At 38.3% G+C, this 20,656-nt stretch overlaps 1 long non-coding RNA gene across 1 annotated transcript in view; it reads left to right on the top strand.

Annotated features, from left to right (window-relative positions):
- The window catches only part of LOC145987682 (uncharacterized), a 28,225-nt gene extending 12,327 nt beyond the window's left edge, over positions 1-15,898 (top strand). The window contains exon 2 of the long non-coding RNA XR_014441682.1: positions 15,287-15,898. This is a non-coding gene — a long non-coding RNA (uncharacterized LOC145987682). The remainder of the gene's footprint in view (positions 1-15,286) is intronic.
- The last annotated feature ends 4,758 nt before the right edge of the window (positions 15,899-20,656 follow it).

Here is a 20,656-nt window from a genome sequence, read left to right as displayed (position 1 = left end):
AGAGCTGGTGAGGGACCCAACGGTTACACAATTCAAATTTCAAATTTACTGTTACAATTTCATACAGCACAGTTCTGGAGATTTGTGGAAACTCTAATGACAGCTCAGACAAAGTGAATCGTCTGTTCTCCCTAATCTGCTCTTCCACTAAACGAACCAAATTGGGATTCACAACAGACGGTCGACCACTTCGTTCTTCATCATGAACACTAACCCGTCCACCTCGAAACCGTCTCACCCATCTTCTTACTATTGAAGCACTCATTATTCCTTCTCCATACACCTCACAAATCTGACGGTGGATATCCGTAACTGGAACATTACGTGCATCCAGAAAACGGATCACGGACCGTACCTCACGCTTGGCGGGAGTTTGGATTGTCCGAAACATAACAACAACGCACTACGCACTACTTTCCTGACCAACTTGCCTCAGACTGATGTCTGGACTTCATCAAGGTTGTGGCTACACAAGGCGCATGCGCATTCACACTGCCCCGCTTGCAACGCCACGGTATTCATCAGTGGAACTTACTTTCCGAACGACGAATATATTATAATGTTTTATTTTAATTTTTAAAACTGTAACTGTAGAACAATTGTATAATTTTTGTATAACATTTCTATCTTGTTATATGTGTTAAAGGTTTCATCCTGGAATGGAATGTCTCACATTTATGTGTGTTTTCATTTCCATTATATTGGAATGAATACATATTCGTTTCAATGGCATTTACAAAATCACCTCTGACATATTATGTTAAACAAGTAAGATTATTTTTGTGTACGAGTGTGTTAGCCGATGCGTAGCAAAGTATTTTAGGAACAACACTTGAAAAAAATTCTTGTAGGACTAACTAATGAAAAATTTCTTTGTAATCGAAGATCATAATACCTTTTAAGGTGTGGTAATATTATAATGGGATTGAGATACGGAACTCTCGGATCCGAATCCGGATCCAGATTTGAAACTTTCGGACCCGGATCCGGAATTTTCGGATCCGGAACTGTCAGATCCGGAACTTTCGGATCCAGATCCAGATCCGGAACTTTCGGATCCGGATCCAGATCCGGAACTTTCGGATCCAGATCCAGATCCGGAACTTTCGGATCCAGATCCAGATCCGGAACTTTCGGATCTGGATCCAGATCCGAAACTTTCAGACCCGGATCCGGAATTTTCGGATCCGGATCCAGATCCGTAAATTTTGGATCCGAACCCGGATCCGAATGGATCCGAATTTTTTGGATCCGGATCCGTTTGGCCATCCCTAGTCTGGACACATTTTTCGCCCGTTCGAAATATCGAAATAATGCGAATTGTTGGCGTTTTTAGCTTATTTTTTTAAAGAAATGTCCTAAAACAACGAAAAATGTCATGAAATACAACATTCTTGTATTTTCTAGGCCATGTTTATGTACCTAGTCTTACCATAAATACTGTCCCAAAGTTGTAAGTAAATAGACACAAAATGGTAAGAGATATTTTAATATAAGAATAACATGAGGTGCATGGATGCATTATGAACCAAAATCACAAATAATTATTCGAAATGGCCACCTTTAGCACTGACACACTTCTGAAGTCTTCGTGGCCACTCATCAATGGAATTACGCAACACATCAAGTGGAAACTCCGCAGCTGCCTTCTGAAGAGACCGCTTTAAACTGTCAATATTGGGATGTCTCTTCTTGCAAGCCATCTCCTGAAGCTTGGACCACAATTTGTAGTCCAAAGGGTTTAAGTCTGGACTGGCAGAGGGCCAATCTGACGTGGAAATGAAGTCAGGAACATTTGCCTCCAACCACTGCTGGGTAGTGCGTGCTTTGTGTGCTGGGGCTGAGTCCTGCTGGAAGCTCCAGTTCTCTCCATGAAAGATGGTGTCGGTAAGATTCTTGAATGGTTTCTCAAGCACTGTCTGCTGGTACACTTTGGCTGATGTTTTTACCCCTTTTTCACAGAAATGGAGCGTGTCCTCATAGCAAATGTTCCAGACTTCATTTCCACTTCAGATTGGCCTTCTGCAAGTCCGGACCTATAACCTTTGGACTACAAATTGTGGTCCAAGCTTCAGGAGATGGCTTGGAAGAAGAGACATCCCAATATTGAAAGTTTAAAGCGGTCGGTCTCTTCTGAAGGCAGTTGCTCATTTTCCAGTCGATGTGTTGCGTAATTCAATTGATGCATGGCCACGAAGAATTCAGAAGTGTGTCAGTGCTAAAGGTGGCCATTTCGAATAATTATTTGTGATTTTGGTTCATAATGCATCCATGCACCTCATGTTATTCTGATATTACAATATCTCTCACCATTTTGTGTCTATTTACTTACAACTTTGGGACAGTATTTATGGTAAGACTAGGTACAAAGAACATGCAAGTTTTCCAACATTTTACTCAAGAGTCAACTATATAGTTATACGTACATGGAATAATTCCGACAGCCACCTTAAATCATGTATTTCTCTCGATTTTTTCAACTTCTATCGAAACCATTTGCATCACAGAGCAAAGCGGCTGGGTTCTAACAGGAGATCGAGTGCGTATCTACCGTCACACGAGAGCCACATCTTCGTATTTGTCGCACCAGATATGTTTTGAATTACCAAGCTAAGTGCGCACCATCGGCATTTGTCGAGCGAGTAATAATGGAGCTCAGTCGTTAGGGCATCTGACTACTATGCGAGAGACCCGGAGTCGATCCCCTGCAGAGGAGAACCGGGATGTTTTCCACCTATTCAAACTGCTCCGGCACCCACCCAGCATCATATGAAGCTGGTACCTTGAGGAAACTTTGAGGGATAAATGTAGCCAGGAGCGTGGTGCTGATCACATCACCCCCACCTTCGGCCGTGATCAAGAAAGTGTGGGACCCTAACTCCACGCCCCTATACACCTTCATGGAAAAGTGCAGGGGAGCACTTTACCTTTACTTCCTCAAAAATCTGTTCCAACATATCAAACTGTCACGAAATTACAAGCACAATGGAGTATTAAGTTTCGGTATATCTGGCAGATAAATGTTTCGAAAACAAAAACGCGAATTTTGGGAAACGTAACACTAACAAGTCAAAAAAATATAATGCCAATTTTTGGTGCCATAATATATCGGTATCTGTCACGTGAGATTGATTGATTTTAATTTTTTGGGTGCGTCGCCACTTATGGTTAGTGTTGCCCACGAGACGAGACTTTGGCCTGTCTCGTCTCGAAAATATTAGTTTGTCTCGGGACACATGATCAATCTCGTCTCGTCTCAAATTTTTAAAAGCCTGTCCCGTCTCGTCCCGTGGGCAACACTACTTATGGTCATTATGCACTCTTCAGTATATAAGGAGAAAATTCCATTATCTAAAATTCTTACCTTAGAATTAAGAAAGGGGTATGGAAAATAACTTTCCCAAAATACATTTCAAGATATCAAACTCTCACGAAGAGGTGTAAGCCATGTGACTTACAATTTGAAACAGTAGTTTTAAAACACAATGAAGGTATAATTTCAGATATTTGCCAGAAAATGCGCTAAAATGAAAATGTGAATTTTGGGAAAAATAACACCGTATAGTAAAAAATAAGAAAAATAAGAAAATACACCAATTTTAAAAAAAATAACAAAATAGTCTGCCGATTAGGTATAAATAAGACAAGAATATCAGTTGTAATTTATTGCATTAGTAACAGTGAGTCCTAACCTAATTTTCGGCATAATCACCACCGTTGTTCTGGCATTTGTCGCAGCATGGCACTAAATTTTGTATGTCCATGGTATATGTGTCTGACAGCAAAGACTGGAACTATATCTACCGCAGTGTAGCTGTCAAATCCTTGCCCTGCCAGAAACCTCTTCAGTTAAGCAAAGATATGAAATTCGGTACAGTCAAGGCCAGGCCTGTTCAGGGAGGAGTGGTCCAAGATCTCTCACCTGAAGTGATGCAAAGGGCCCGTGTGTACGCAGCTGTATGGGGTTGTTCACATTCGATTGGCCTTCCGTGAATTGTCTGCACCATCGTCTGACCATACTATCACTCATGACGTCCAATCTGCACACCTCACACGATTGCTGGTGGCTCTGTGCCAAATTCTGTGCGTGCAATGTAGGCTACATCGTAGTCGGTGGGAGACTGTGTGAGAGCTGCAATCTTTAACCTAAAACTGTCCTAAAACGGCTGTATTGCAACTGTACCAGATTATAGCTACATGCCACTTCTTCCTGCCTGCATTTGTGTGTGTCGCTCTCCGACCACTAGTGTTGTGTATAGGCACCATTGGAGCTTTTTTCAGGATGCCCCTCGTATATGAACTTTCAGAAGCTTTTATTATTAGTGTTTTCCTGTTTTAATGTGTGGTTAGCTAAATCAGGTACCTATACAATGCAATTCTATAAATTCCTTGCGTTAAATTTCTAATACCTACATACCCTTTTCGTCAGCAATAATGGTATAACTGCATGTTGTGAGTTTCACAGTACTTCACTTGGATATACTGTACTGAACCAGAAATCCCATTGATAATGTAAGGAAATATGACACTTTATTTTGTTCGATTCAGTTCACTTATATGCAAGAGTTAATTTGTTTGCTTTACATAGAAGAGAGAAGTAGCTTTATGCATTGAAAAATGAGTCCGCACTCATGGTTCTTGCAAGCAGAGGGTTCTAACCTCAGTGCAAATATCAACATATAATACCGAGAATGTATAAGGAGACTGATAAATTACAAACTGTATTTATTAATCAATCTCTCTTCACTCTTATCTCATTTAGTCGTAACTTTAAAAATAATCAAGTATTTTATTTTAAACTTACTGCGTATGACAAAATTCCGTAATCCTTCCGTAGCTTGTGAATTGTAATAATTTTCCAAATTCACTATTTTGCAGCTTGAATTCAAATCATAGAGAATAGAGAAATTAAGTCAATTTCATAGAAGATAATATTGGTACTTAACAAAACCATACGTGGATCTGTATAGTTTATTATTTCCATTTGGAAAAACATCGATTTTGTTTAGTTTATAATTGTCAGGGAAAAATGTAAATTTTGTCCTGGAAAACCTGGAAAAGTCAGGGAATTTCATTTCTGCTTGTTTGTAGCCACCCTGGATGGTGAAGCAAACCGTCTCTTGGGCTAAATCTTCAGATACGTTTATGAAACAGCATGGCGTCTTAAGAGAGGTCTCAAGACGCTTTCCTTTCTTGAGAAACGACTATGAATATGGGCCTTACGTATTCTGCATTCCTAAGGGTTCTTCAAGTTTGCGTTTCGTTTTTTGCACGAAAAAAATCTCAATTTTCGAAATATCGAGTATTTTTATTTTGTTCGGTTTCGCTTGCGTTCACGCGATATGGCGGAGAAATCTTGACTAGCGTAGTCCATGATCAGTGGTTATGCAGTGTTGCAACCTTCTTTATAGAGAAATACCTACTTTCGTGTAATTGAGTTTGTATTTTTTCCCAGGTTCGAAAACTCCACGAACCATGCACGGATAGACCCACGAACCATTCATAAATAGCTCCACGAACCATGCACGGCAAGGTTAGGTTAGGTTCTGTTAGGTTAGGAAACATAGTTAAATTTGTTTTTCAAAATTAGAATTTTTTTTTCGGGTTCAAAAACCCCACGAACCATTATAAATAGCCCCACAAACCATTCACGGATAGCGCCACTAACCATTCATAAATAGCCCCACGAATCATTCACGGATAGCCCCACGAACCATTCATAAATAGCCCCACGAACCATGCACGGCAAGGTTACGTTAAGTTCTGTTAGGTTAGGAAACATAGTTAAATTTGTTTTTCAAAATTAGAAATTTTTTTCGGGTTCGTAAACCCCACGAACCATTCACGGATAGCCCCACGAACCATTCACGGATAGCCCCACGAACCATTCACGGATAGCCCCATGAACCATTCATGGATAGCCCCACGAACCATTCACAGATAGCCCTACGAACCATTCACGGATAGCCCCACGAACCATTCACAGATAGCCCCATGAACCATTCACGGATAGCTCCACGAACAATTCATATATAGCCCCATGAACCATTCATAAATAGCCCCACGAACCATTCATAAATAGCACCACGAACCATTCACGGATAGCCCCACGAACCATTCATATATAGCCCCACGAACCATTGACGGATAGCCCCACAAACCATTCATAAATAGCCCCACGAACCATTTACGGATAGCCCCACGAACCATTCACGGATAGCCCCACGAACCATTCATAAATAGCCCCACGAACCATTCATAAATAACCTTAGAGATACTGGGCGAAAGGGGGGGAGGGGGTTATAACTCCCATCAACCTCACATTGAGCACGCCACTGATCCTGTGCACGTCATGTTGTCGCAAGTTCGTAATCAGAAATGATGAACAGTAACTCACGTTTATTTACGTTCTAGAACTGTTACACAGTTACAAAACCGCGTATTTGGAAACACTGACTGGATGTTATGTCATGAAACGCTCGCAAATATTTGGTTCACGAAGTAGACGGACATCAAGGGAAACTCGTGCATCAGAGTGACATTAATGTCGAAAATTACATGATTTACCGGCAAAAAATTTCAACGAGGTGAAAACAAACTTCCAAGACCTTCCTAAAGTATAAATAAACCCATTTCGGTAAGTACTTTCTCCTGTAAAATTCAAGAAATATGTTTTGGGGATACAAAAATTTTACCCCAGGTTTAAACCCCCCCTTGAGCTTTTGAAATATTATGGAAAATGCTGTAGAAATAAAATGGTAAATGTCTGTTATATCGGAGACACATTTCTATCGGATATTTTCAGTTTTAAATGGTTCGTACTTACCAATTGTGTATTGCGGAACATAGTTGAAGGTGCCATTATGCTTTTTACACGAAAAAAAACTTAGATTTTTCACATCACGAGTAATTCTTTTGGGTCCTTTCTTCCGTTGCGAAACATACAATATGGCGCGCAAGCTGTGGATCATCATGCGTCGTGCTTGTGTTTTGTGGATTTGGAGTGGGTATGCAGTGTTTCAACCTTCTTAACCGAAAAATACCTACTTTCGTGTTCATTATGTCATCACAAACCATTGATGGATAGCCCCAAAAACCATTCCCGATTGCCCCAAAAGCCATTCACGATAGCCCCACAAACCATTGACGGATAGCCCCAAAAAACATTCACGATAGCCCCACGGACCATTTCCGGCAAGGTTAGGTTAGTTTGGGTTAGGTAAGCATAGTTAAAAAAATAAAAAAAATAAAAATCTCGTAAAAAGAAAGGCACGTTTGGAAACACTGGCGAGACCACGTAACTTTCGACACTCGTGCCATCTGCAGGTACATAATGGAAACAACGGCATAATGTTGTCACTTTGCACAAAATGCAAGTTTATTATATCAAAAGTGCGTATTTCTTGTTGTGTAGCATTTTACGGTGAGAAAATACCTCCACGAACTTTCAAAATACTACAGAAACTCATTTCCGTAAGTAGTTTCTTCTGTAAAAATGATGAAATGTGTCTCCGATATAACAGACATTTACCAATAAAATAAAAATTGCTAATTTATCACAGTCAAAGATCTGCGACAGTAATAATAATAATTATAATAATAATTTGAATTATTATTCCCATGCAGCATGGAGAAAAGCACAACATTCCAAACACACGCGTCTTTAATAGTGAATGCCTAGAAAATAAACACGAATTCTTGTAAATTAAATATGAGGGCAACTATGATTTAAAAGAAAAAAAAGTTGTTTTGTATATCAGCTGCGACAATGTTCAACGAACATGTACTTTATATGTGAACAATGAGCATTAACTAAATAAAGTTCTTGGTTTGTTGTAAGCTGCTAATGTAGACAAATGCTAGGCCATCAAGAATACACATTCACCAGTCCGCCTTCCCATTGTTTACGCGGTACGTTTGAATTTCTGATTTCGAATGACAATAAGCTTAACAATTAAGAATTTTTTTGTTGGTAAAAACAGCGAGTCAATCCAGACGTGCATAGTAAATTTTGAGAGCGGTATTGGCGTATTTCTCATAAATCTTTACAGTGTAGTTTGGGATCCATCGATATGTCTAAACAATGTAAGTGGCCGCAAAGTTCAAAGTCTACATACACATCATTAAGAATGTTGAAGAAGTGCTTTGTTAATGACCTAGAAGTGATAAATGTGTAGGAATGTCTTTAAACTTACTTTTAAACGCAAGAATAAGACTCAGTGAAATTTAGCAATGTGTATTCTTCATCGCACCTCATCATCCTGGGTGAGTTCCATAGGTAAAGGTAATGTGAATTTCCCCATGCATATAGCACCATGCCATGAAGGCACATGTAGTGGTGTAGTGGAGCCCAACACATTCTCGATCTCGTCCATTTTGGGGGTGATATGATCAGCACCATGCTCCGGCAGCCTTTATCCCCCAGGATTGCTCTCGGGTACCCATTGATATGAGGCTGGGTGCGGGGACAAGGCTGGAAAAATTCCAGCCAATTCCGGGAATCGAATTGAGACTAAACCATAGCGGCTCCTTGGATGAGTTTCATATTTTCATTATTTCAATTAATATATTTGCTTGTTTTTATGGATTTTCTGCACACTTAAAAAGTCTCGCCTAACATATTCAAATAACCGTTGACTAGACAATCATTTCGTAACAAAGAAACAAAAAATGCTCCTAGAATTTGTTAACAATCGAATGACTATAATGTAATTTTGTTCTATTGCTTTCAGAAATATATTTATGTAGATCTCTACTACTTAATAACAGTCGTGATATTAGTAGTAACAGCAGCTGCATTAGTAGTATTATTAGTAGTAATTAAACTAATTAATTAATTAAAGTATAATAAAACAATGATAATGTGAATTTGGAGAAAGTTGTAGAAATAACCCCTCCCTTGATAAAATCCTGCATACGCTACTGAATATATGACAATTACATTTATATATATTTTGTGTTCTGGGATAGAAAGTACAGTATTTAGAAACATTACGACTTAGCACCACAAATTATTATTATTATGTTGGCAGTTTTTAGTTTACGTAGTTCTCGAATTATCAGCATTGTACATCCAACATCTCTAGCGTTTGCACGCCCTCGATAACACTTTCCGCTCTTTTTATATTGAAAACAACTGCCTGCAGTCGAAGCGTCAGTATCGTGAACCAGGATCACACACCAAAACGGTCGCGAATGGCCGATCTCGTTTTGATGTTCCTAGATCACGATCAAGTGTTGAACCGTCTTCGTGCAATGGAATTTTCCAGTGATCCTTTCCCGATCCGAGTTTAAAATTTGATCTTCGTTCGTGCACATGGCCATTAGCTGTGTATATCACCCTAACACATTCTGTTACATTTCTAACCAATGCACTCCAAAATTGCAATGTAAAGACACCACAGATTGTGTAAAGATAGTGTACCGGGAGATCAAGACCGCCTATGGGCCTCACATGGTACGTACATGTCATAGTTGTTCTGTAAAGAATGGTATTCATTTAATGCCTTTTGATGTGTCTATGATATGGCTTGAAGCAAAGGACCACGTGATAGATTGTTGCTCTTGCCGCACCTTAAGAATAAAAGCATGTGCATGTGCCGATGTGCCCTTCGCATTGAAGTTAATAGCACATAGCGAGGGAATCCCAATTCCGTAAATCACTATCCACCACAGTGGAATTGAACATTTCTCGTGACCAGGAACGTTCTTTCAAATGTAAAAGATGGAAGATAGAAAAAGAAGGGAGGTTAGTTTCGTGCACGATAAATTGCAATACTTTTTTTTCATCTGGAAATTAATTGAATAACATCACCAGATGTCGGCGCACCTGGCACGGCACTGCACTCCGACACGACCAATGTTGCCAGTACACTTCGTAATTTAAAAGAAAACAAAAACATTTTTTATGAATATGGCATAATTAACCCCATAACTTGTCTGTAATGCACAGAATTACTCCCACAGAGTACTACATGCACGGGGAATTTTTCCTTTCTTTTTTCTTTACCTTTTATGCATAGAATGCATAAAAATGTATCGTTCTTTATCAATTCGATAAATTCCCATTGAGACCATCGAGATACATCAAATTTTATTGCAAGCGACTCCATATCTGTTTTTTATCAATGTTTTTCTTCCCTTCGTACAATATTTTTTTACACCTTACAAGCTTTTATTCCAAACTGAACTTTCAGGCAGAGAATTATTTTCATGTTTAATGTTTAAAGAAAATCCATATAGATAACGTTAATAACTAATACAAGGTTCATGTCTCTATCGCTTTTTGTACAAAAGTTAAGAACGTTCAAAGTCTGGTTGCATGACTTTTGGGACACCCTGTATATCTCAGGAATGTTATGTGATACACAAATTTTGAGACTTTCTCTGAATTCCTCGCACCTCGAAATTAGTAAATAACACGTTATTTCATCCAGGATACAGAACAATAAGTTGAAATTTGTTCCCTAGCATAGGCGTAGCTAGAACTTTATATTTGGGTGTGCACAAAGAAAAAAAACGAGGTCTTGTACCTTTGTAATAGCATATTTTGCAATACAATCACTTGGCTCTTTAACTGCACTGATCTTTGTAAAGGAATATAAATTCACTAAATGACACTGTTGAAAATTTCTGAATATATGTACTAGAAAAAATCAAATTGCATAGAAATTACACACACAAAAGATGTTCATAAATGTTACCAAAAAAATCATCAAAATACATGTCATATATAACAAGAGACGTCTGTCAAAAGGTACAATGTTCTTAAACTCATCAATAACTTCATTTACATCAATAGACTAAACTTTTTCCTGTTCCACACATAGCAAAAGCAGGGCTTCCAATCTATCCTGCATCTGAGTTGCTCTTAATTTAGTTTTAACTTGGGTAAGCTTGGAGAAAGCTCTCACACGTGCAGCTTGTGACAGGTATAGAAGAAAAGCGCTGTAGTACAGAGTAGAATGCAGTAAATAGCTTATTTCTCTCTTCTTTCTCAAAAAACTCCTGTAACGTAACAGATGAACTTCCCTTAGGTACAGAGGATTTTCCTTTCAGAAGTCTTACTTCTGCTGCCAACTCGTCGCCTGACAATTTGAATGTTCTAGCTAAGACGGCTATTTCTTCATCCTTTACATTCAAGTCAACCAGATTTCCCATGGCACTGATTACCCCAACAGTTTCTTGACAAAATCTCTCATCAATACCACAAACAACTGAGTCTAAAAGAGGATAATAACAAGAAATTCTCATCTCTTCTTCCTTTGTTTCGTACAAATACTGCGAGCTGACTGATTTGTCAAGAGTCTTTGCAATTTTGCGCCTCTTCACTGGAGGAATTGAAATCTCCAGACTATCACAGACCTTCATAGCTTCGTTGAAGAGTTCCATGAATTGAGATGAATTTCTCATGGATTGCACAGAATTGTGAAGCGATCTGACACTAGATACAGCCGAAAGTAGATTTACATCTGGACTTTGGAGTAACTTGCTAACCTTCACGATCATTTATAGGACTGGATGCAGCATTGTGAGACAAAAGACGAACTCAAACGATCTGACTTGTTGTTTTAGTCCATTCCCTTTAGCTCTGACATCACCCTGATGACTGTTTTGAGTGATTTCTTCCAAAGCCAAAATAATTGCAGAGTAGTTCCTTTTCACTGCAGAAACAGCTTCAGCACGGCACGCCCATCTCGTTGTTGACAAAGACTTAAAGTGTTCTTAAACTTAGACCAATTTCCTGGCATAGACTTTCAAAAACTGCATGCCTTGACTAACTACCTTCAATGAAAGAGTAAAGGAAATGAATTGTTCCAAAAAAATCTGAAATTAGTCTGTTTTCGGGTCGCGAGTTACATGAGTCCACAAGTACAAGATTCAAACAATGAGCATAGCAGTGAACGTACATTATTGAACTGTTCTTCTCTTTGCACTTCATTTCACTCCAGATAGTGTCCCAGACATTGTTGTGACTCCATCGAAGCAAACTGAAAGAACATTTTGCCAATCAACACCAAACTCTGACACTACTAGTGCTAACGTATTAAAAATTGTCTGTGCATCTACAGAAGATAACTTACGAAGAGCCACTAAATGCTCAACGGGTAACTGTTTAATGACATCAAAAAATCGAAAAACTATAGACATCTGTTCATGATGACCACAATCACTCGTTTCATCAGCGATAATGCACACGTTTGTACCAAGTAATGACATTTTCAGCTTCCTTACAAGAACATTTTTCAAACTGCGGATTAGATCATTCTGAATTTGTGGACTTCAGTAAGTGCAATTTTTTGCCCCGTTCACTAATTGTTCTTTCAAAATGGGGTCATATTTGGAAATAAAATGAACTACATCTAGAAATAACCCCCTTGTCGTATGCTTCTTTATTCTCAGTATGACCTCTCAATGGGCGACCTCCTTTTGTAAGACAAAGAATTATGTTTATTAGCCTCTCCATGATTTGTCGATTTTGCAGTCTTCTTTGTTCTTGCTTTGAAATAAAAGCCTTCTTACACTCATCTAATTGGACGTCAATTGGTTTATTTTTATTGTAGTTTGACCAGGAACTTAAGCTTTCCTGGTGCCCTTTAGATTTTTCATGACTTCGAAAACATTTGTTTGCTCTATGCCAGTTTTTAAAACCTCGTGTAATGAATGCTTGATGAAGGTGCCCTCTCACTGATGTATTGTTTGATGCAAAAACTCTGCAGTAAAAACAAAATGCAGTCAACAGCTACACTATATTCCAACCATTTGTAACTGTGAAACCAGCTAGATTAAAAAGCCCTTTCTTTCCCACCTATTCTACAAGGATGTACTGATATGTCAATAAGCTTACCTGGTGTTTGTTCAGCATCAGGAGCATCGAAACAGGATAGTTTGTTACTTACAAGTTCACCGATACCACTACAACTGGCACTATTACAGGCGTTTGAACTTTCAACTGTCTGCTTTCGATCAGGACCATCTTCTTTTAGGGCATAGACTCACTATTTTAAAAAAGTACGGTAAGTTTACACGAACGAAATATTACGTCCACAAGCGGCAATTTTCATCATATAATGGCTCCTTCGATCATTCCGAGAGATGAATTTGCAACAGAATCCGAAAAAGCAAGTACAACGACAGTTGCAACGAAGTAAACTAGTCGGTTCAGGAAAGAGATTTAAATACAAGCCACCAGCGACATTAATAAATAAACTTCCAAAAATATAGTTGCATTGTCAAAATGTTTACTGATAAGCTTTCTGCCTCACAGAAAGCATGCAATAATTAGTTGGATTGTGAGAATAAAGGGGAAGGCGATTGTTGGCAGCAAATATCTTACTGTGACATTGTTGTTATTGTTATACATATTGTATCCCTGTATTATATCAATTTTGTCCTGGAAAAAGAAAGATGCCGCTTATTTTCTCTCTTATTGAAATATCTGTATTTAATTCTCTTTGATAAAGCAGCTCATTGGGGTGTGCCTAGGCACACCCGACACACCCCATAGCTATGCCTATGTTCCCTAGTGTTATCTTAATTATCTCTCATGAACATAACCTACAGAATTTGAAACAGTAATCCAATTATCAGTTCATTACTAGTTTCGCTAATACAGGTTTATTTTATGTACGTTTGATATACATCTGTGCTACATCTGTTGTCTTTAATCAGCAACTCTAACACATTTTAATTGGTATCTCGTATTAAGATGTACTATGTTACCACAGTACTGTATTTTGCAAGGGCTGCCTAAGAGCTGGGCGAGCCCTCGGGGGGGGGGGGGGGTACCAAACCGGGGTGTCCTCTTTGAGTAACGTCAAAACCTTATTTATGATTAAACGTATATAGCCTAAGCTTGGCTATTTGTTTTAAAATGAGTAGATAAGAATTAATTGAATTTTTACTGCATATAATAAGTATATTGCAAACCCATGTAGCAATATAACTAAGTTAAGAGGTTACTGATATTTTGACTTTATTATGTGGGTATTAAATTTGATTGATTGATTGATTTGGATTATTTCACTTCGCTTTTCTGCCACTTTTGGCTAATTGCGAAGATGAAGGTGAATGATATTGTTAAATTGATGATTGGACACTAACAAAGAACACCCATGGTGGGATTTGAACACGCGACCGCTGGAGTTGTAGCACGCTGTGATAGCCACTCTGCCACGGAGGCCGGTTGTGGGTAATAAATAAACATACCTACAATAAATTTGTTCTTGAACAGTAACACTTAAAACATTTAAAAAATATGGCTATTATTTTTCGTTATTAAAAAAAAGTAAATGTACTTGTACAGTGGAATCCATGAGTATTACCATGTAAATTATTCATCACCATGTTCGTGCTCTTTATTTGACCCAATAAGAGCTTCAAGAATTAAAAGAAAACTCAAAACAAGCTGTTGATAACTTCTGTACCAGTATACATAAAAATCTATCGTTTAAAATCGTATAGGAAGTAAGAGAAAAATTAATGAAAATAGTCATGGACAATTTGCACAGTAATACTCATGGATCCCACTGTACATATAACTTGGTCATGTTAATTATTAGAGGAAAATATATAGTAGGGTAAAATGTTGAGGCGGGGAGGGAGGGTGAAAAGTAGGTGGTGCCAAAAATCCATTTTGCTTGATTGAAACTTTCTTCTTGAGCTTCTCCTGGTATTTTGAGTAATGGTTATGCTGTTATTAGCACCAGTAATATGAATAAATAATATTCTAAGTTATGAAAAATGTTCAAAATTCCTCCAATTGATACTCTGGAGGAGAAAAGTCACATGAATTGCATCCATTGTTTTCTGTATGCTTGTTGTGGTTTTGTGTCACGGAAAGTCTGTCTCTTACTGACAATATCTGGACAATTCAAACCACATAAATGTGCTCCAGAATGTTTTAGGAGAAAATCTAATGGGATCTATTTAATTTCCGAATTTAGAACATCCGCATGATTGCATGAAATGATAGAGATTTTCTTTTGTCGTTATGAGGTAAGCCCCCTGGACTATCAAGAACCCCTAGAAATAAGAAAGATTAATAATAATAACAATAACATTCCATGTTCATATGTAACTCATAAGGCCATTAGCTTTGGAATCAAACGGCTGCGATGTGTATTTCATCGAAAAAATGTGATTCATATATTTTTCATACTTCCATACATAATAAACAGTGTCTTGAACTAGCTAACATGCTTAAATATTTCAGCTTACTATAAAAGCCAGATTGTGTGCTTCTTTTTAATGAAGTTATACTCATAGGCTATTTGTTGCTTTTCAGGCACTGCTAATGCTATGGAGTGGGAAATATTTAATGATGATGTAGATCACGACCAACGTTTTGAAAGGACATATGAAGTCAACGCAGATGTATTGACTCTAGCTGCATCAAACGAAACCATCTTTATCCAACGGAACACTGGCATTTTAAATTTGACTGGAAATAGAACAACTGTTGTCATAAATCAAAACGTAGGTATTCTTAAAGTTGCAGGAAATGAAGGTTTTATAATGGTGCTTACAAACACAGGACTAATCAAGATGAATGGTACGGGAGAAGTTAAAGTTCACACAAACTATGGTCGAGTTGATGGTTCTACTGATGTGTCCATAGTGGTACTCAATGAATTTGGTGTGGTGGTGCAATGAACCTGTGAAAAGTATCTTACAAACTATGTAAGAACTTGGGCTTATTTAGTAACACATTTGTATCACATTATTAGCTTTAAAAATCAATTTCAGGGGAAAAAGTAAGAACAAATCATGTATATTAAAATGTTATTGTAATTGAACATTGTTTCAATTCTCTCTCTGTCTCTCTCTACTTTTTTAAATGTATTAAAATGACATTGAATTCACAGAATCTTTGAAAATATAACTGGCTTATGTCACATTGAAGTATGTTAATCAGAACGAAAGGAAACATAATAGAAATACCCCAATCACTTAAATTTGTCATGGTGAATCAAACGATTACTCTTGATTAACAGGTGTTATCAGGAATTTTAGTGAAAAAATAATATGAAATCAACTTTTTTCATGAATATTTATTTATATTATATGTATTAATAGAGCATTATAGCCATCGATAAACTACTAGATTATAGCAAGTGAAACGTCATACATATAAGAATGAAGTACTTGGAAAGTTACCAACTGAAAGCATGATATCCAAGATGGAAGCTCATTGCACTCCATAGAAATAAATGATTCGACATTCATTCTACAGCAAATTTGCAAAATGTGGAAAGTAATGCAAATTTTGCCCACTCCCAAAATATTTGCAAATTATTGATTGCCAACTCATCTTCTTCGGTAAAATCTTTCCAAAATCTTTCTTTACATCTATTTCCACTTCTGGAGATCCGAAGATTGTCCCGTAGTTACGGGTTACCTGGATGCATCATTTTCTCCGCTGAGCTTCGCTGTGCTGAAATTGTTTTCGAGGACTTCTTCCCCTTGACCCTGATTATGCTCTTGTTTCCCTCTACAACAAACTTGGCTCCTCCTCCTTTCACATCGCCAAAAGGCTGTTGTTAGACTCTTTGATTATTTTACCAGCACACTGCGGGTTGCTTGAAACTAATTCTTGTCCGACAGAATCAAGGAACTTTTGGAGTGGGGCATACGCATAGACATGTGTTTTTCGAATTCTAGCTGTAATTTTCTTCACCGATAGATCAAGGAAGGGAACAGTTTTACACTAAATTAGTCGAAGATATGGTAATCCATGGCGGAGTGATGATAACAGAGCGCTACGACACCAGGGGTACATGGTTTGAATACCAGCCTGGGGATGGGTGTTCTTTGCTAGTGTCCTTTCATAAATTTCATCACTCATCCCAATCCTTGCGATTACCCAAAAGTGGCAGAACGGCGAAGTAAAGTAAACCAAATCAACCAATCGATATGGTGATTGATTGATTGATATGCTTTATTTTACTTCACTTCTTGTGCCACTTTTGGCTGATTTGCGAAGATGGGGATGAGCGTTGATATGATGACATTGATAAATGGACACTCACAAACATCCATGCCCAGGCCAGGATTCGAACCCGGGACCCCTGGCATCGTAGCACGATGTGATGATTAAAGAGAAATGTCCACGAACTTATGTAGTACATACAAGTCCAGTGTGGTATACAGTGTTGGGCTAGAATTTTAGTAACTGTCTTTAGAGCATCTTACAGTTAAAATTATATGTATCCGGAAGGTCTGGTACTTCGGGCCTACCTGATGGGGTATTGGTAACCCTGTCTCCGGTATTAGTCACAGGTGTACAATGTGACACAGTGGTCCTATCTCAATCTAAACTGTAGGTCCAGTCTCGATTACCCTAACTGAGCATAAAGATCACTCATAACACTTCACGCTTGAATTGAAACACAGGAAATTACAAGACATAATTTTCTCCTAGATACGAAAATTACAAAAGGAAACTACGGGCTGTCAAAACAGCACATTTCTCGGAACCAGTAGTACAGAAGCACAACCAGATAATTTTTTTTTCCAGAAATGAGGCGCTAATCTGTCAGTTGTGAGAACATACAATAAAACCTCATTAATCCAGACCCCGATAAGCCGGACTTAGCTTAATCCGGACAGACAAAAAAAAACAGAATGCGAGGTTTTAAATGTGTCTAGAACTTCCCAAAGAAAAGGCAATCAACCACTGATGAAATTATATTTCCCACAGACTTTGTACTCTACTGTATAGTGATTGATTGATTTGGTGTTTTAAGTCCACTTTATGCACAGTAAGGCTAATTGGGACTGGACCTACAGTTTAAAGTGGGATACGAACCACTATGAGCCTCCATTGGGTATCAATCCTGGGACCCCTTGATTACAAGGCAACGACGCTACCACTTTTTTTTAATAAAAGGAAAGCCCCTATGCGGAAGCTTCCCCCATCACACTTCATTCACTCATATCATTTCATTCATATTTCAATTTCAGGACTTTTCAAGACAGACAATCACAAACATCCATGTCCAAGCCAGGATTCGAACTCGGGACCCCCGGCGTTGTAGTGCGATATGCTAACCACTCTGCCACGGGTCCGACTACCACTGCGCCATCGAGGAGTCCCTGTACTGTGTAATGTATTTAGACCTATGCCCTTTAAATACACCATAATAAACATGTTTTTTTGCTATAAACGGAGTTTTAATGCACTTTCTACTGTTCTTTAAGGTTATTTCAGTTAATCCGGACTTTCATCAATTTATCCACCCCCATTAGCCTGGATTAACGGGGTTTTACTGTACCTGTCAATTTATTCATCGAATGTTGTTTTCAGTCCACTTTATGCACAGTAAGGCTATTCTGGACTGAACCTACAGTTTAATGTGGGATCCGAACCACTATATGCCTCCACCGGGAATTGAATCTGGGACCCCTTGATTACAAGGCGATAATGCTACCACTGCACCATCGGGGAGGCCCATATACCTTTCGACCCTGAAAACATATCTAGCAAGCAACCCGCCTCCAAGAAAATAACATGCGACTCGTGCTCCAGATGGGAGAAGAAGAAGAGAGAACTCGCAGTCATCTTTGTCGATGATCGGCGGTGGTGACGAAGCCAATATTAAATGTAGTTTTAAATTTATAACATAGTTTCTCAAGACATTTCTAAGTAATATGGTGGAAATGTTAATCTTGTCGTTCGTCAATGTTCACGTTCCAACCATGTTCCTGTGTTCGGCAAGCCTTCATTCCACTTTCAATGCATACCTATGTTTATTAAACTGTGACAATGGCCATGTTACATAGTGACCTCAGTTCCATAAAGTCAATTTTACGCATAGATGGACCAGTCTGTATTGACCTTTAGAGTGGGATCCGATACACAATGTGCCTCCAATGGCTGTCAAACCCGGGACCCCTTTTCAAGTGTGAGGTATATACATATGTTGATTAGTCATAACTTCCAGTTACTGAAACTGAGTTACTTTTGGACAAAGTAACAATAACTCTAACTCTCTTACTTTTAAAAACGAACTTTCCAAAAACATATTACTTGTTTCTAGATTGGCGTGCCCGCTTCAGAGGAAATTAACAGTATGCCTATTTAAAACATATAAATTATGACACTACGTGGATCATAAGGCAGTTCTACAAGTTAGTATTTCTAACTGAACGCTAACTAATCCACTTTCAACTTTGTACAGTCACGGACACTTCTAGTGCTTCGACTGAAAGCCAATGGGGCTGTTACAACTCAGAAGTGTACTTGACCATATAATCATTCAAACGTTTCTAAAATGTCTCCGAAGTAATCATTTGAATAAGCTGATTTTACTTACCACTTAATAAAAGCAATAAACATAAATATTTAAATTTATTAAGAGAAAAAATACATATGACGATAAAGTATATAGAAACTACAATACATAGCTGTAATTCAACGTGCGACTTCAAAACTGTCAAATTTGAAATTCCTAATCTGGGCATTTTATTAAACAATAGCACTTCTACCTGACAATATTCAAGTCAACAATAGGAATGCAAATGAAAAAAAAATTGTGTTAAGTTTCACCCTTTGCTCCTGAAATGTTTAGTAAAAGGGGGATGGCGTCCAACAACAAGTTATCAGTATGGATCATCTTCGTTGTAGTCATTCTCTATTGCAAATTGAATTCCTCGAGTAGTGTCCATTGATCTGTGTATTGCCATTCAGTTTTATGTCGCCCGAATTTGACTGCACCCTGATTGAGCATTCATCTCCAGTGACTTCGATGACTCCGGAATTATTCTTGACAACTACAACTGCTCCCATTCCAATCACCTTTATGGTTCCACTGTTGTTCTTTACGAATAGGGATATGTTAGGTCCATAGATTTGCAGTTTCCCACTGTTGTTAGCTTACCTCAGGTCACAGTTCTGACCATCATATGCTAGGGCTCCAGACAGCTGCAAGTATAACCAACCAAATGTTGGCTATACATCCCCAATACATACAAGCACCACTCTACTCCAACAAAAGTACAAGGCTATTTCACTCCATGTAAAATTAACAGGAGTAGACATTCCCCGATATACTAAAAGTAGCAGGAATTAGGCCTAAGTAGTAAAAGCATGCTGAAACACCCAAAATATTAAGTAAATAATAAGTCCCTGACCAAAATTAATTGGTTATCAAAATGATAACATTTTGTGTGTAGGCATAATCCAATGAGCACATGTTGCATTTCAAGCAAATTTTTTATTAGTAAATATATTTTCAGGATAACATTTGTGCAAGCACAAATTAACTTGCCTTCCCTGAAAATAAGCCCAATTCACAGTTATTAGCACAAATAAACCCCAAAAACATCAAAAAATTGATGTTTTTGACAAAAGACCATCGATCTCACAGCACCAGTGCCACCTGTTGAGAGCCGGTGGAACTATCCCTGACTAGACTGCCATCTGGTGGATTTTTAAGGTACTTGGTGAAAGCAAGTAGCCCAAGGTGCTGTAGACCAATCAGATGGCCTCCTGGGTGTGGCTTCCAGACAATAGAACTGGGATAGTACTTATCATGAGAGGACGCCATCTTGAAAACACTTGTTGTTTGGTTTTGAAGCATTACACATCGCTCCACCAGTTTGGGCCAGAGTAGGCCATTGGAGAGGGAAACAATGGTGCGGCCATTGTTTGTAA

The sequence above is a fragment of the Lepisma saccharinum genome, chromosome 5 (genome assembly GCF_977018435.1).
Source record: "Lepisma saccharinum chromosome 5, izLepSacc3.1, whole genome shotgun sequence".
Classification (NCBI taxonomy): Eukaryota; Metazoa; Arthropoda; class Insecta; order Zygentoma; family Lepismatidae; genus Lepisma; species Lepisma saccharinum.
Note: the sequence above shows the minus strand (reverse complement) of the source record. Positions and strands in the feature narration are given on the sequence as shown.